The following is an 18,062-nucleotide window of genomic DNA, read 5'->3' on the forward strand; positions in this document are numbered from 1 at the left end:
TTACACCGAACAGTCAAAACTCCTTTAGAAATGTGGCTTCGTTGCTAATACTAACCAACCTATCGCTTAATGGACCACCAAACTCAGTCTGGTTCTTTGGGAATGATTTGCTTCTTGGTGGGTTGAGCTGTGCTGAGTATAGAATATGTACTATGTACTTTAATTCAAATGTCTCTCTTTGGTGACGGTCCCATGGTCTTGTTTTAGGGTCTTAACAGATAATCTGAAAGCAATGTCGATTGTAAAAGGAAGAGGTGGGCGAATGTGGGTCTGAAGCCCACCATGGTCATTCTGTGAAGGTCGCGGTGTGGAAGGCCGTGGTATGTCCTGTGTGGTGGGCCAATACCGAACAGTGTAATGGACGTGCCACACTTCTACTAAACTGCGAGGAGTTGGACTTCACCACCACTGTGTGGGTAAATTAGAGTAATAAAGATAAAACAGAGGATTACTTTGGGCTGTACCTGAGAACTGATTAACTAACGAGTCTCCTTTTCTTCTAATCATTGTCCCATCCGTCTCTAGTGTCAGTGAACAATCCAACGCAGTCCCTATTCAATCATTTAAAGCTGGACTACCACCTAGTAAACAATGGGGGGAGATGCATCAAACCTTCTAAAGGGTGGAGAAGTGGAGATATTGGCCTAATATCAACCATAACAGCTTCTACCCATCATTTTATAGAATAAACTTGATAAATGCTAGCTAAAAGCTAATTGGTTGTTATGGACAATTTGTCCACCTCTCCACCCATTAGAAGGTGTAATACATTTCCGCCCATTATATTACTAAGGTGCCCCTCCAACTCGCCAGACCTCGGGGGCTGCTCAGTGCAGATGTTCTTCTCCGAGGCTTCTCCTTTCCTCTTATAGCCCTTTTGGGAAAACTGTGGTGGGGTCGGTGGTTTTGAGCCTGAAGAACTAATCACAAGCGTCAGTCATTGCTGTGGTGGATTAACAATTGCTGCACATCTCATCACCGCCACCACCACCAACCCCAGCTGAATGCAGAGGTGGTATTGCAGCAAATGAGGTTCTGAGGTAATAAAATGGTTGGAGCACCGTCATTGCCACCTTTATTATATTGAATAGTGTGTCGACCTCACTGTAATCCAACTGTCCTCTGAAGGTGGAGGGACCATCTCTATGGTCGGATAGTTTGGTTGATTAACCAGTACACCTCCATGGGGTGCGAGGGAAAAGCAGAGAACATGGGTGGTTACGTGGTGCACTCAGCGACTGTTCTGGTGGCGCTACGTGGCCAATGCAGACAATTGAGTGCTCACTGTAAGGTTGTGCCCCACTGTAATCTGTTGTCTATAGACACATTCCTAGTTGGTCAGGTCTGCCTCTAGTAAATCTCGGGAGGGAATATATTAAGTTGAATAATTGAAAAGAGCATTTGTCACATTGCTGTAAGTTACTATTTATTGTTTTGATAACGCTAAAAGGAGAATAACGTGTGTCCCGCTTACCAGATACATTCAGTGCATAACTGTGTACTCTCCTGATCTGCGTTTATATACAGTACACTCCCTCGGAAAACCTGTCGATCCGGTTACAAAGGTGAAAATGCAGCTCGCCGTCTACTGTTTGTTACTTTATTTAGTCACCTATGTCCTGTATTCGCACTGTCTTGCTTGTGGCCCTCTCTGTACAACATCCTATGTTACCGTGTTGTCGTTGCAGGTAGTTTTCCATAGCACGAGGATCATTTTCAATAACAGTCAAATAAAATTCATCTGACAGTATACAGTAGCTAGGGGAAGAAATATATAAGCAAGTACTGTAAGAACCCACCACCATCAATACCAGACCTTCTATATCCTCCTACTGAGGGAATTTGTGGCTGAAACGCTGAATTCAAAAATACTGCTAGTCATCTGTACTGTATTTGGTGCTTGTAATTCTTGTGTACGAATTGTTGTAAAACCATAAAAACTATGGGCACCATTTAATAGCGAGTGATAAGGCTATGGGAGCCTGGGGCAATAATTAATGTGTGTTTGTTTTTCTATGGCGACTATTGTATTTTATTTATTTTTTACTGTGAGGGCCAATGTGTTTTATTTGTATTTTTCTTTGAGGGCTAGTGTGTTTTAATTTTATTTCCCTGGGGGACAATGTCTTTGTTTTTGTTTTTATTTCCTTTGGAAACCAATGTTTTTTATAAATATTTTCTTTTGTGGGATCAATGTGTGTTTTTTTTTGTTGTTGTTTATCTGAGAGGTCCATTGTGTTGTATTTTTAACGTGGCAGCCAGTGTGTTTTATTTTTTTTTCTGTGGGGGCCAATGTGTTGGGGTTTTTTTTGGTTTGTTTGTTTTTTGTTTGTATTTCTGTGGGCCCAGCATGTTTCAGTTTTCTACAGTGTATTTTATTTCTTTTATTTACTTTGAGGCCAATGTTACTTTGTTTTATTATTTTTTCTGCCAGGTCAATGTGTTTTTTTTTTTTTTTCTGTGGAAGCTAATGTCTTTGTTTTCTTTCTGTGGGGTCAATGTTTTTTTATTTATTTTTTTCTGAGGAGGCCATGGTTTTTTTTTTTATGTGGATGCCAATGTGTTTTCTTTTTTTTACTGTGGGGGCCAATGATTCTTTGTTTTGTTTTTTTCTGTGTGGGACAATGGAGCTCATTCAGACCCGCTGGCAAGTTGCGGTCGCTCGCTGTCAAAAAGGGGCCGGTTATTTAAATGAAGTGCTCGCACTGCGTCGCGTAAGGATGCCCACTATGTTTTAGTGAGCTACGACAAAGTGCGCTCGCAAGTGTATGAAGACGCCCCCTTGCCACTTGCAACACACGTCATCTACGGGAAATTAAGGATTAATCGGGACCATCGTGAGCCATCGGAGTTGCTCGCAGCCCTTGGGGTTGCCTTAACCTGCCGCAAGCACTGCGATCAGTGGTGGCTGAAATACATGCAGGTGACATGTACAATGACGCTACTTTGCTAATTATGCATGCCCTTTAATCGGCATTTTGGCGGCCTGACACGCCTGTGTTCGCACATCCACTCCCCCGTTCACAAGCACCTTTCCCTGTTACCTCCCACAAACTGCACTATCTGTCACTCAAATCAGCGACCTGATAGTGGCTTACGAGTATCCAAAATGAGATCGTAACGAATGGCTTGCGCATGCGCAGATGGGCAAAAAATCGCTCAGAGCGAGCGATCGCGCCTTAGTCTGAATCAGGTCCAATGTCTTTGTTCTTTTTTCTGTTTAGGCCAATGTTTTATTTTTTTAACTGTGGGGGCCAATGGGTGTGTTTTAATGGCTGGCTACTCGCCACTGGTCGGATGGCAAGCGACTGTCCACTCCATATAAGTGGGCCTCTGTGATTGCATTCCCTTGGTGTGCCCTTTATGCCCCAGTCCAACACTGCCTATGTCCAGGCTCGGACTGGGGGGCCGGAGAGCCGGGTAATTCCCCGGTGGGCCCCACTGCTTCAAGACTCCACACTCTTGGTGAGGAGGCGGAGCATAGCGGTCCACGATTGGTGGGGAGTGTAACACAGTCCAGCATGTTCTGGCTGTCCACTTCCCCATAGGCTTACCAATGAGTCACATGACTATTGTCATGATCTGCGCTGGCCACTACTGACTGTCTCTGTCTCTGCTTCTACCATTGCCGTAAACTCCGCCCCTTCTCCTCCGTGAGCCTCCGCCCCTTTCTTCCCTGTCTCTGTCCTCCTCCTCTAGCCGCCTCCTGTAGTCCTTGCCCCATCCTCTCCTCTACCTGCCAGGTCCTGGTGTATCCTCCTCCTGCTCCTCCTTCGGACCTCTGCAGTGTGCAGCTTTCTTCGTGGTGATGTAAGTGCATGAGGAGGGTAATGGGTAAATGAATGCAATAAGGGGGTGGGGGGATTGATGTTATTGTCATCTGGCGGCTTGTTTATGTTAATGGGATTGGGGGGGTGTATTAATATTATAAAGGTATTTTGTTATCAGGGTGCATATTGAAGCTGTTTTGGGGGTATAGTAATACTCAGTGTGGGTAATAAGGGTGTAGTAGTGGGATCAGCTGCAGATGTGGTAAGGTATTAATGTTTTCTATATAATGTTTCCCGCGGCACCCCCAGCACTGCAGTGCAGCTCCAGGTAGCCGCGGCTCTGTCCCCCAGTGTCCTGATCACTGTGGCCACAGTGCTGCACTGGAGCCACGGCTACCTCTGCCCCCAGTAGCCCTCTGGCACTGCCAGTCCCCCACCCAGCTCAGCCTGCCCCCCTCCATCCCGTCCCCCCTTGCTCTATTCCGCCCATTTACCCCACCACTAATACAGTAAATAATTTAGTTTTTTTAAACTGTAAAATAATTTTTTTTAATTGTCCCCAAAATTCTCATTTTTTCTTCTTTATCACATTATGTAAATAATAGATATTTAAACTTGATTTAGCATAAAAAAAAAAATTATGTTGAATCAGGTTTAGCTATTGTTTACATAATTTGATAATAATAATAAAAAATCGACAATTTTGGGGACATTTCTGGAAAAATATTAGCCAGTTAAGTGGTTAAATAACTATTTTTTTTGCTATGTACTGTATGAAAATTGCCTTATTAAGAATCTAAATATAATTCTCCAAGTTTTATGGATATTACTTGAAGTGCTGGTCTTTTGACATCATGTTGGATGCATTTATATGTTGCATGTGTGCGTATATAAAATAAGTAAGATGAAACCTCCAGTATTGCACTATATACTGTACTAAAAGAGTTGTAACTAAGAAGTGCAACTTGTACCACTGCCAAGGGTCACTATTGCCATTAGCAAATTTGTGTGTGTGGGTGGCGGTGTGTGTGTGTGTGTGGGGGCTCCGGTGTGGTCTCTCGTCTAGGGCAGTAAAATGTTTAGTTACAGATTTGTAACCGTAATCTTCTGTATCCCAGTTGTATGTTTTAACTGTATAATACTAGAATTGTTCATTTTTGTATTTATATTATTTATATTAACGTACGAACTCCACATACACGAAACCCACACCCCATAACCGTTTACGTCGGTGAACGACATATCGCGTCGGCCCTGCAGCGCAGTCAGTGCCCGATAAATGTGCAGATATATCTGCACATACGGCTGTGTGCACTGGCAGTCCTCCAAGTCGGTGTTTGGGCTGTGTGTTTATCTTCATTTTTGTATGTTGTGTGGTGCAATGGGTCAGTGGTACACAGATGCCAGTGCATCCTACCCAGTGCTGTGTCTGCATATCTGAGACTGCATAGTATTATTCCGTATTCTTTGTTTGATGGCTGCACTCAGTGGCTGGCCACGCCCCCTCAGCGGGCCCCTGCTACTGCATTCCCCTGGTGGGCCCTTCATGCCCCAGTCCGACACTGCTTATGACTAACTTTAAATCAGCGCCAAACTCGTATAAATACAGCCACTCATGTAGCCATCAGTTTGCTGGAGAGCTGCAGCCATTTTCTTGTAGCACACATCCTCCTTTATAATTCTCCCCACTATTTCCTCCGTGGTGGGGGGGGGAGAGTGGTGGCATCATCGTTGTGCTTAGGGATGGACATCGGAAGCCCAGCATCGAATGGTTCCTGGGTTTCCGACATCAAATCATGCAATGCTATAGCAGAAAGATATCGGATCGCAACAATTCGACGGGTGTGGATTAAAAGATAGACAGTAAAAAAGGTAGACATGTCCATATAGACACCAGATTTAGACAGTCAATAGGTCGACATGGACACAATGACGACAGGGACACAATGTCGACACACTAAAGGTTGACGTGTAAGAATGTTGGCAGGTACAAATGGTCAACAGTGTCAACAGGTCAACATACAATGGTTGACTTTGTTTTCCCTAATCTTAACCTTAACCCTGCTCTTGGGGCATAACCCTCCCTCCTGGTGTCTAACCCTACCTGTCGGGGTAGGTGCCTGACTCTAACCATCCTTTCTAGTGCTTAACCGTAACCCTTCGGAAAGTGCCTAACCCTAACCCTCCCTCCTGGTGCCTAACCCTAACTGTTGGGGTAAGAGCCTAGTCATAACAGTTGGGGTAAGTGCCCAACTCTCCAGTAAATGCCTAACCCCCCAAAAAAGTGTTGACCATTTTTTTTATCAACCATTTTCATGTCGACATTTTGACCCTGCCAACCATTTGTACCTGTCGCCCTTCTTACATGTCGACCTTTAGTGTGTCAACCTGTTGTCCCTGTCAACCTTTTGTCCCTTTCGAACTTTTGACTGTCTAATATCTTGTGTCTATCTAGACATTGTCGACCTTTTTGCTGTCTATCTATAGACTGGATCCCCAATTGGACAGTATAACCATCACTATGGTTATAGTACGACACAAAAAGGGACGGGCCTGTGGGAAGGGGGTAGAGCTTTGTGGCACCCCTGCCAACGCACTGTGGGTGCGTGCCCATCACTCTCCGAGATGCTGGGCTGCCCCTAGGCTCTCCCTACACTGTGTGTGCGCACGCCATCTATTCTCATCCTGCTCACCCGCTGCTGTGCTATGCAGAGCAGCGGTGTGTGCTCCCCCCTCCACAGCCAGCCATCGGATGGGCATCGGAAAGTTGCATCCGATGGCTGGCGCCCATCGAATTCCTGGCATTCGATAGAGAAAGTATTTCCATCAAATCGGAAACATTGATGGTTGCCAACCATCGGCTTCCGATGTCCATCCCTAGGTGTGTTTTTCTCCCCCAGCCTGGCCTCAGGGAGATTGCTAGACTTCTCAGGATGTTGGGGAGATTACTACTATTTCAGGGAGAGTTTACAAAGTAACATAGGAAACAAATATATATATATATTTTCATGTTACACAGCTTCTGCATTCTTCATAACAGAATGAATTTGCTGCCTGTCAGGACACAGCTTCATAAAACCATTTTAGTCAGTGAGGAAGGGTTGAGGCTGAGGACAACGCTGATATTGATTGTGGAAATTGGATTAGTATCTGGAAGAAGCATTCATTTTTATCTATCCAAGCGCCCATCCGTCTCCTGAGATGCACAGCAGTATGTTAATGCATGCTTCCATTCCGGCCGGCACAAGCTAAGTGATCCAGAGATCCTTGATGTCAGAGACGGAATCGGTGTACACAGGGCCTCAGGGTCAAGCCACTTACAGCCCCTTCACCGGATTGGAGACATAAGGGCCGGGCTAAAAGCACAACTGCGTTGTTTATTTACGAGCAGCGATATATGCCAACACGCAGCGCTCTATGTTTTAGGCTCGTGCACCCAAATCTCCGCTTTCGGAAGGCACCCTTCTTTCAGTTCAGCTATTTAATTGTTTTCCCCTAGAATACACATTTTGGGGTTAATCCATTTAGGTGCGAATTGCGAGAAGCGAGTTTGTTTCGACTTCGCACGAATGCGCGCTCCAGAAAATTCTACAATGTAATTAAAAATACCTACTCGCAGCGGAGGTTTGCGATTTGACCGCTAAATGCCATGTGAGAGAAGTGCATGAAAAAGTTATGAGACCATCCTGGACCCCCCCTCCCCCCAAATCGATAATTTCATTAGCAGGCCCACAAATAGAAGACTGTTTGTGGGCTTTAGGAAAGTACTGAAGGTTTTTAATTGTGTCACATGGCTGATTAGTGTTTTTTTTTTAAATGCAAAAAAATTATAAAAAAAAACTGTTTTCGTTTAATCTCAAACTAATTAAACAAACATATATATATATATATTGTTGTTTGTTTGTTTGTTTAATTAGTTTGAGATTCTATATTTTTTTTTATTTTTTTTAAATTTGTAATTAATTTTGGGTTGCCTAAACTATTTACAAAAATAAATAAATTTGATTTTGGGGTAATTTGAGGGCAAGAAAAATGACATGTAATTATTGGACTACTTAAACTAATTGGAATCTTCTTATTGTTTAATTAATCATTAGAGGCGGTGTACAAGGTGTTCAGCACAGTGTCCCGACATTTTAACCTTAAAATAATGATTTTCCTCTCCATCTCTCACCCTCAGGGAGGTGCGAATGGAAAAATGCGAATTCACGCGAATTCACTCGCACCTAATTGTATTAACCCCTTTGTGCGTGTCAACAGCATGGCGTCTATAGAGAGAGTGAGAGATGATACAAAGCTACAAAAGATTTATGTATTACGTAAAGTACATTCCAGTTATCACATCCAGCAATCACCACCAGTATTCAAGCACCTGCATGTTGGCTCTTTATAACTAATGAATAATACTATTCTCAGGGCCTGATTCAGCAAGGAACGCACTCTAGCAGACGCATGCACCCGGCCGCTGCGAGAATATGCTAATCAATGCACACGCACGGCGACGGCAGCACAAGAAGCAGACACCCAGCAAAACATATAGCCGCCCACTTATGCCGTGATTGTCAGCGTAAACATCGGGAACATCGAGTGCCATCGAAGCTGCGTGTAAGCTAAGGGTAGACCTGATCCTGCCGCAGAAATTGAGAGCCGTAATGGCGCCTGCGTTCGGCCAACCACCCCCCTGTCACCACCCACAAACGGCACTTCCCGTCAATCAACATCGGAGGTCTCTGCGGGCTCCCTGCGTACTCGGAGAGAGCCCTTACTCAGCAACCTGTTCGCGCACGTGCGATGCATATCGCAAACATCGGCTCACACCGTGCGTTCTCTCACTTGCGTTGCTTGCTGAATCAGCCCCTCAGTCAGCCCTGCCTTATAGAAGGGCACAGACGAGTTTTGTATACATTTCTGGGACTTTACTATAATAAGTAAGTGAGAAAGTTGCTCTGTTTAGTATTTTGTGCTGTGTGTCTGCATTTTATACAGGGAGTACAAATGGACATTGACATTAACTTTGTATCCATTGGATAAATAAATGTAAGATATATACATTGTTACGTATTTCAGACATCGCATCGCCTGTAATGCTATTATGGGGTCTGGAATAATGAGCGGATCTATTGGGAAGAACGTGATTTAATAGCAATATATTATCTAGTAACGGCAACCTGTGGCGTTTTCAGGGAAGTGTATAATGAGGGTCTCATCCTCCCAGACTTCCACTGGGTCTCCCTAAACTTGTTATCTAATCCCAGGACAGACAAGGGCCGGCTGCTGAAAGCCAATCACAGCTCACGGGGGGAGGAATTCTCCCTGCAACCGAAATGCTGATACTGTATATTTTAGTTTATTTTATCTATACAAGGCAAACAGACCAAGGGCCCGATTCAGCAAGGAACACAGGGGGTCATTCAGACCCGCTCGCGAGCGCAGGACGCTCGCAAGCGGGTCGATGTTGCCCCACTGCGCATGCACACGACGGAAGGAGCTCCGTCGTGCGCATGCACGAGACCCGGATAGTGACGGTCTCTCCGTCGCTCTGGGTCTCGCACCAAAGGTGGGCGTGCCGAGGGCGTGGCTGCCAGGCGGAGGCGTTCCCATGGGAACGCCTACCGTCTGAAGCCGGCCCCACTGACATCACTCTGATAGAGCCAAAATCACTCCAGGGCTTGCGGCAGCGAGACCCTACCGCAGGGTCTCCGTCGCAAGCCCGATGGTCGCGATGGTCTTGACCATCGCGACCATCATCATGGACGCTCCATTTTCATGGAGGAGCGTTCGGCTCTGAATAAGGCCCACAGTTGCTAATGCGCACGCAAACGGTCGATTGTTGCGTACTGCGCATGCGTATGTATCGCAGTGCGCGCGTGCGCGTACTAGCAATTGCGTTCGGAACTGCGATTTCAGAGGCTATGCAGACCCAGAGCAGAGTGATTGACAGGAAGTGCCATTTGTGGGTGGTGACAGGGTGGGGGCGGGCGAACGAAGGCGTGCCGGTGCGTTGCAACACCGTTGCAGGGGGGTGCATAAATTATCTGCTGCGTGGCCATAAGCATGGATGTGAGCGATTTCTGAGTAAGGTCAGGGCTTGTGCAAGTGTGCGTATGGGTCCAATGTGATCGCAATGCGAATGCAAACATTTAAGTAGCACCGTTAATATTAGCAACTGCGGTGCGTGCGTTTAAGCAGATTTGCGATCCGTAGTAAATCAGGCCCCAAAGCCGCTGTCAGTCATTCTTTATAGATAGAAAGAAAACAAAGTCCCAATATAGGAGTATCCCCTGGAGATCTGCAAACTGCGCATGTGGCGTAGAAAGGAATCACAGACTTTGCATGCGCCCACATCAAGCATGCGCACATGGACGGAGACTGAAAGAGCGCGCAGTCTTATCCGTCTGTTGACAGATGACTCTTTGGTGGGAATTCAATTAGGCTCGGGGTTGTTGCACGGGGAAAAGCACCCGATGCAATTCGATTCATCTGCAATTTCCCCGCCTGGCAAACCATGGGTTGATGCACGCTAACCCATCGCTTCCCATGGAGCACAAGTTCCGCGCTCTTTTGGAGCATACGGATACACATGGTCGGTCTGTGGGGGTCATTCAGACGTGCTCGCGAGCGCAGGACGCTCGCAAGCAGGTCGATGGCGCCGAAAACGCGCATGCGCAATTCGGGAGCTCCGTCGTGCGCATGCGCGTGACCCGAATAACGACGGCCAAGCCGTCATTATGGGTCTCGCGCCAAAGGGGGCGTGCTGTCGATGGTGAGTGATGGGCGTGCCGGGGGCGTGGCTGCCAGACGGAGGCGTTCCCATGGGAACGCCTACCGTTGAGTCCGGCCGCACTGACATCACTAGTGATGTCAGTGGGAGTGATTTTGGCTCTGAGAGAGCCAAAATCTCTCCAGGGCTTGCGGTCACCGAGACCCTACCGCAGGGTCTCGTCGCAAGCCCGATGGTCTTGATGGTCTTGACCATCGCGACCATCATCATGGACACTCGCTATAGCTGTGGGTGGTAACCCACAGCTATGCGAGCGTCCATGAGGCTGCTCCAAGTTGAGGGAGGAGGGCCCTGATTCAGAGCGAGCGCTCTGGTCAGAGCGTCCGGCTCTGAAACAGGCCCTGTGTCCTTTGCACCCAGCATTGGGTGGGTATAAGCGCCAATACTAATGATGATGGCTGCTGCTACAGACGGGAAAACAATGGGCAGGCCGCCATCCGCATGAAGACTGACGGATAATCAGCAGGTGAATTCTCACATTAGAATAACATAGCGAGCAGCCAGCCGTGCCCGGACGGAAAGGTGGCCGCAGGCGCCTCCGACTCAGGATCAGGCCCAAAGTATACACTCAGGGAGCGCGTAGCTAATCAGCGACTGAAACGGCGCCTCGCTCATCACTTTCATCATTGTTAGAGTCACCGGGAGCCGGCAAAATAATCGTTCAAACTTTGGTAGCAAGAAAAAGTACATTCTTATTTTGTTTTTGCTTTTACTTTTGTCCAAGGCAGCCGCCTGTGTCATAAGCTCTCTTATACCCCTTTTACACCAGAGCAAAAACCTGGGTTTTTGCTGGGTCTACCCGGGTCGCAGCTCAGTGTAAAAGGGTCCCTGAAAAATAACCTGGGTCAAGTGACCCTGCAATCCAACCCAGGTAGCTACCAGGGTTGGACCCAGGATGGACCCAGGTAATGGTGCAGTGTAAACGGTGCAACCCGGGTTATCTGACCTGGATCATGCCTAAAATTAGCGGATTGGTGGTTGTGGAGCATTCACCTCCCACTTTTTATGACCTCACAGGTTTAACAGGGCAGACCTGAGTTCAGTGTGAACAGGGCTGACCTGGGAGTAACCCAGATCAAAGGTGCAGTGTAAATGGGTCTGACCTGGGTCTGACCAGGGTTGGAACCATGTCCAAAAACCCAGGTCGGACCTGGGTTTTTGGTGGAAAAGAGGTATTATCCTCACTACGTTCCTGATGTGTCCCTGAGAAGGCTAAAAGTAGGTGGATAGATAATTAGAAGACTGAGGGCCTGACTCAGTAAGAATCGCTACTGCGACTGCAACGCCGTAATCGCACGCAGGACTGCTGCGAAAATATGCTAATGAATGCTATCGTACTGCCAGCATAGAGACGCCCACTGCCTCCCACTACCACTATCCCACATCCGTAATACCTCGCAAACATCCACAAACATCGGTAACATCGAGTACCATTGGTCCCTCAGAATTACAGCAGTCCTGCCCTTATTTAGAAATTGCTAACCTCATTGCACGCAGTGAGTACTCAAGCTGCGTACGCAATCGCAATGGCTAATTTATGCACGCCCACGCAATGGAGAGATAACGCCTGCGTTTCTCCAACAACCCCCCATCACCACCCCCAAATGCTCACCGCCTGTCCTTCACTCTGCGATTGCTCTGAGTGGTCTGTTTGATTGTAGTGCTACCACAGTGGTCCTTTCACGCACGCGCGCTGCGATGCCTACACATGCGCAGTACCCAACAATCGGCCAACTGCGAGCGCTGTTGCGATCCTTAATGTATCAGGGCCCTGACTTTGCAGTTTTGACTACAGTGCTTAAGATTATTTAAAAAAAAATAAAGTTTTCTATCTTTTAATAGACTTTACAATTTGGAAGGACAACATCCTATATTACACTAACCCGTGCTTGTTAATTATTTGCGTGATCTAATTACTCTCTGTCTGCACCTGTGTTCCCCTTGTGGCCAATTAAGGAAGTTCCCTGGTAATTTAAACCTCCCAGTCTCACACTACCCTCTCTGTGCGACAGGTTACTGTGCTGAGCAAACAAGCAGAAAAATATTTCCCTGCCACCCAAATATAGCTAAAGTTGAACAGGAGCTGAACATAGCATCGCGGGACCCCATAGTAATATTGAGGAGACTCCAGGGTTAAAGCTCTCCCAAGTTCGGGCTCCACTCTCTCTTCTGTATTTTGAGCCTCTAGCAGCCAAACCTCCAAAAAGTGGCAGTAATCCTGCTACCGGCAGCACAGTGGGTAGCATTGTTGCCTCACAGCACTCGACACTGGCTCGATTCTGACCAGGGTCCATTATGTGTGTAGTTTGTATGTTCTCCCTATGTTTTCATAGGTTTCCTCCAGGCACCCCCGTTTCCTCCCACAATTAAAAGACAGGTTGTTAGATAATTGGCCGGTGACATACCTAGTAACCAGAGGTACTAATTACATGGGCTTGTTCTAAGGAACTTATTCAGACCCGCTCGCTAGATGCGTTCGTTCGCACCCAGCATATGCAAATCCTGCGCACGCCCAGCAAGGCAGGCCATCGCATGGCAAGGCATTAGCACGCCCACTATGTCTTGGCGTGCGATCACTTTGTGTATGCAGACGCCCACCAGCCTTTCATAAGACGTCCACTTGTGCAGGTTATCTCCTGGAAGTGCTTGAAACCATTGGTACATCGAGCACCATCGGATGTGATTGCAGCGCTTGAGGTCAACTATACTCTTCCGCAAGCACTTCAGTGTGAAATACAACCAGGTGACGTGTACAATGACGCTGTCTGTTATTATGCACGCTTCTGAAACGGCGATGAGACGCTCAGGCACGCCTGCGTTCACACCTCCACTCCCCCGTTTCTATTGGCCCTGCCCCTGTTACCACCCACAAATGGCCTCTCCTGTCACTCATTCAGATGGGCTGTCTATGCTAGGCGAGTGAGCGCTTCCCGATCTTTCATACGCATGCGCACACTGCAAACCATCGGTAGCTGCGAGCGAATGCTACTTAGCGAGCTGGTCTGAATCAGCTCCTAAGGGCCGTGCCAGCTGTTTAGCTGTCATTATGTGCATGTATAATGGACAGATTTCTGTGTGATTGCGCTAGTTCATGGTTCTTCTGCCCAGAATATGTTGTTGTTAGTAAGTAAGGCCTACATTTCACCTGTCCCCCTATTATTTCACTTCTGCTTTTCTCCCTAAAGACTACATGTATGATCTTTCATATATAAGAGTCACTTATGTATCATAAAAAATCCATATCCATATGGGATCGGTATGAACTACCGCCGGACCCATGTCCATCGGTTCAAATCCAGACGCTGGTAGACCGGCAGCAGTGAAGATCCCGACAGGGAATTAAGGTAAGTAACACTAACCTTATTCCCCCTCTAACCCTAACCCTAACCCCCTCTTAGGGGTGCCTAACCCTAACCTCCCCCCTAGTACTTAACCCATACCCCCCCATAAGTCCCCCCCGAGAGTCCTTAACCTAGCCCTCCCCCCCCTGCACAGGTGTCCGCGCCCGTTGCCCGGCTTACCTTTGTTCGATATGCCAGGCGTCGGGCTCCCAGCGTAAGGATAATGATAGGGGTCAGGATTTCGATGCCTATCATTAGTCCCCTGTCGGGATTGCACAGTCGGGAAGCCGGCGGTCGGCATTTCGGCCATCGGCTTCCTGACTGCATCCCATCCATTCTACTGCTGTATTTGTGCAAGTGCTCCTACTTGTCCACTAACGCGTTTCACCCAGAATCGCCAACTTCCTCAGATGGTAGGTATGACAGTCTAATAACTACCCTCTGAGGAAGCGATGATGCTGGGACAGCTTTAATGTGTTTCCCCGTAATCACCGGTGAAATACATTAAGGTTGTCCTGCATCACATGATCTGTTACTTGCTACACGCTGGTGTCCATCATACACCATCCGCTAATTACCATTATTTTGCGGAACGGATCGGCTCTTTGCCTGCACCTTTCAGACCGGCGGTAGTATAAATATCTGTCATGCGACACTGCAGCCGGAATCTGTGCACGGTTAGTTCACATCCAGGACTCAGGCGTCCACTGTCATCATCTGATTTCATTTATTGCAAGAACTACACTGGGGTTCCCCCCATAAGGAGTGGTGAGCTTATATTGGGGGAGATGTATTAAGCCTTGTAAAAAGTGAAGAAGTGGGCAGGTGGAGACGTTGCCCATAGCAACCAATCAGCTTCTACCTATCATTTTGAAGAATGTACTTAATAAATGCTACCTCATAGCTGATTGGCTACTGTGGGCAACTTCTCTACGGCTTCACTCTTTAGGAGACCTTACAGGCACTCTTCCATAGGGAACACAGGTGACCTGTACTTTACTGGAGGGAATCCATTCACTGAACCATATAGTTTCTTTGGTGTCAGACACGGCTATAAACTTTATTGCCATTTACAGCTATGGCAGTCTGGACTGGCAGTGCCAAGGGAGTAAACACCTCCCCCTGGTACTGCCTGTTCAGCTGTGATTAGCAGGGAGCTATTCCAATGGAATGTCACTGCCACTGCAAGGCGGTCCCTGATCTGACTAAGCATGGTCGCCGAGGGCAAGAATTTCGGCAACCCCCAGCCTCTCCCAGCACTAAACGGGCACAGAGCCCCTGAATTCACCCACTATCCGCTGGAATTGGGATGTTTGGGGGGTATGTAAATGCCTTAACACCAGACATGGAAGAGAATATAGCGTCATAACTCTATAGAGGAAAGACAAGCTCAGCAACCCCGTGCCACTAAAGGGCCTCAGCGACCGTGCTCATTCACCACGCCAAGGGTCGCATACGCCATGCCCATCCAACCAACCAGCCACCAGATGCTCTGTCCCAATGCAAGACATAATACCAGGGAGTAATGACCCATTTTGTGGGACGGGAGCCCCTCTTCATAGACCCATAATTCACCCACTGCCCCGTCCCTGTTAGCTCTCAGCTGCATCTAAAGTCTTGTTCTTTGCTTCAATAGGAAAATATCCATTTACTATGTTGGGATCAATGTATAAAAATTGATATATTCTTTACTTGTTGCCCTAGAATTGCCTCCTTCTGCGGGGTTTGCTGTCATCCATTTTCTCACATACAGTACCTCCCGGTTGTCCCTATTATGTTCAGACGGTCCTGAATCTCGAACCTCAAAATGAAATGAGGTCCAAGAAATGAAAATGTGAGCTATCACCCAAAATATGGCGTTCGGGGTGTGAGCGGATCCAGGCCGAGGCTTATTTCTCCCTGCAATGTCTCATCGCTGGGCGCTATGAAGGTAACCATACACCAATGGTACAGCTTTCTGCAGAATTACTTCCCCTGCATGTGGCTGAGCCAGTGGCGTAAGTCCAGACGCCCGGAGGCAAGTTATAATTTGGTGCCCCCCCCCTGTCACAGCCGCTGGCACTGTAGTCTAGTAATTTGCATGAAGACAGGCTATAGATAGATGAAGGCAGCAGCTGATGGTCTGACATGGAGCTCTCCACTAGTGTATGGTGGCTTCTCAGGTGCCGGGAAGGGGTGCCATGTATTGGGCGGCCATGACGGTACACTCTGGGTACATAGTTACAGCCCTAAGTGAGGTGAATATGTTGTGGACAATGGAGGAGGTGCCCCTTCAGAGCTGGAGCCCGGCGGCAGGCGCCTCCATTGTCTCCCATAGTCCTGCCCCTGGGCTGAGGCTCTGGTGCTGTACATTATTATTCTAGAAAAGAAAACAAATGTAATCTAAATAACAGAATTATCCATGCTGGCAGTAGTGTTCCCTATGTGGCTTTAATAATAACGAGTGATGATGGCGGCTGCACCCGCAGGGAATTCAGATCACCAAAACCGCTGCCGCAGGGGGAGGTGTCTCAAAGCTTCCAGTAGAGATAATGTGGAGAAGTTGCCGTAGCAGCCAATCAGCTTCTGTCATTTATCTAGCACAGTTTATACAATGACAGTTAGAAGCTGATTGGAGCTTTGGGCAACTTCTGCAGTTTATTTCTCTCCAAGGCTTGATACAACACCCCCACAATGTTTTTAAAGTCACCTTACACTGCTCTGCACAAATAACGAAGGCAGCAAATATTTTTAAGTGTTTTTATGGGGCAAAGGAGCCGCAGCTACAGACTTGCGCATGCGACCGCCTCGATTAGGTCGTAAAAAAAAAAAAAAAATTTACTTTTTTTGGGAAGTAAAATTCTGCGTTCTCGGTGGCGTCGGGCTGTGAATAAGTCCCTTAATGATCATCCTTAATGCCTTTCAAGTGTACTAACGCTCTCCAGCCCCCGCCGCCTTTATACCACGCGGCCCCCTCGTTAATATATTCAGGTTATTGACAGATTTTGTCTGAAATCAGCCCAAGAGCCTCAGTGAGAAGGGCATGACATGAGTCTGAGCTGGTCCTGGCTGATCCTCGCTACACCCTTACCATGTAGAAAGATGCAGACAATGGCCCTCATTCAGAGCCGTACGCTCTGAGCAGAGCGCACGCTCTGAATGAGGGCCGGGCTCCATGAAAATGGAGCGTCCTCCTGGACGCTCGTATAGCTGTGGGTCACCACCCACAGGCTATACGAGCGTGCATTGTGATGGCCGCGATGGTCGTGACCATCGCGACCATCGAAATTGCGAGCCGGAGCCTGCGGTTGAGGTTTTCAACCGCAAGCTCCGGAGTGATTTTGGCTCTATCAGAGCCAAAATCACTCCCACTGACATCACTAGTGATGTCAGTGGGCCGGCTTTTGACGGGAGGCGTTCCCGTGGGAACGCCCCCGTCAGGGAGGCACGCCCCCGGCACGCCCACCAAAGGGGGCGTGCTGTCAATCAACATTGACAGCACGCCCCCTTTGATCGGACACAACGAGCGAAGGACTTTCCCTCGCTCGTCGCGTCTGGCGCATGCGCACGACGGAGCTCCCTCCGTCGTGCGCATGCTCAGTCCATAACATCGACCCACTTGCGAGCGGACAGCCGCTCGCGAGTGGGTCTAAATCAGGCCCAATGGCTTTTATTGTACCTGTTTGTGTTGTAGCAATTAATTAGCATTAACATAAACCTATGCTATGCGCTGTTGCGAGGAAAGAGCATTAATGTAATAAGGACAGCGTGTGTTTTCCTTCAACAGTTTCTCATTTGTCATTGTCCCCCGGAGACTGGCTGCTCAGCCTTATGGGTAATCTTTCAACGGCACAATATACGCGGCTTAATGTGATTCATATCTGCAGCGACCACGTTACGTGGCTGCTCCGTGAGATGTACACTGTAACTGGAGCTAAGCTGAGGCTTCACTTCTCCTAACTTCCATCCTTACCCTGCACACATTATAAATACACGATGATAATCTGGCAAAATCAAAAGTCCAGGAATTCCAGGGGAGAGCGGTGACTATGGGGCCTATTTATCCCAAAGCGCACATGGGATGAGATCAATTTGACACACAACAAAAATGAATATTTTCACTTGAATGTAGAAAACTTTTCTTGCCAGTAACAGGCTCCGATAAGAGCTGGAAGCAGCCGCTATCGCTAT

General features: G+C 47.6%; 1 protein-coding gene across 1 annotated transcript in view; it reads left to right on the forward strand.

The window, feature by feature from the left end:
- Window positions 1-18,062, forward strand: part of NCOA1 (nuclear receptor coactivator 1) — a 369,979-nt gene that overhangs the window by 10,206 nt on the left and 341,711 nt on the right. The gene's annotated exons all lie outside the window — the stretch shown is intronic.

This window comes from Taudactylus pleione, unplaced genomic scaffold (genome assembly GCF_031769625.1).
Source record: "Taudactylus pleione unplaced genomic scaffold, aTauple2 ptg000434l, whole genome shotgun sequence".
Taxonomy (NCBI): Eukaryota; Metazoa; Chordata; class Amphibia; order Anura; family Myobatrachidae; genus Taudactylus; species Taudactylus pleione.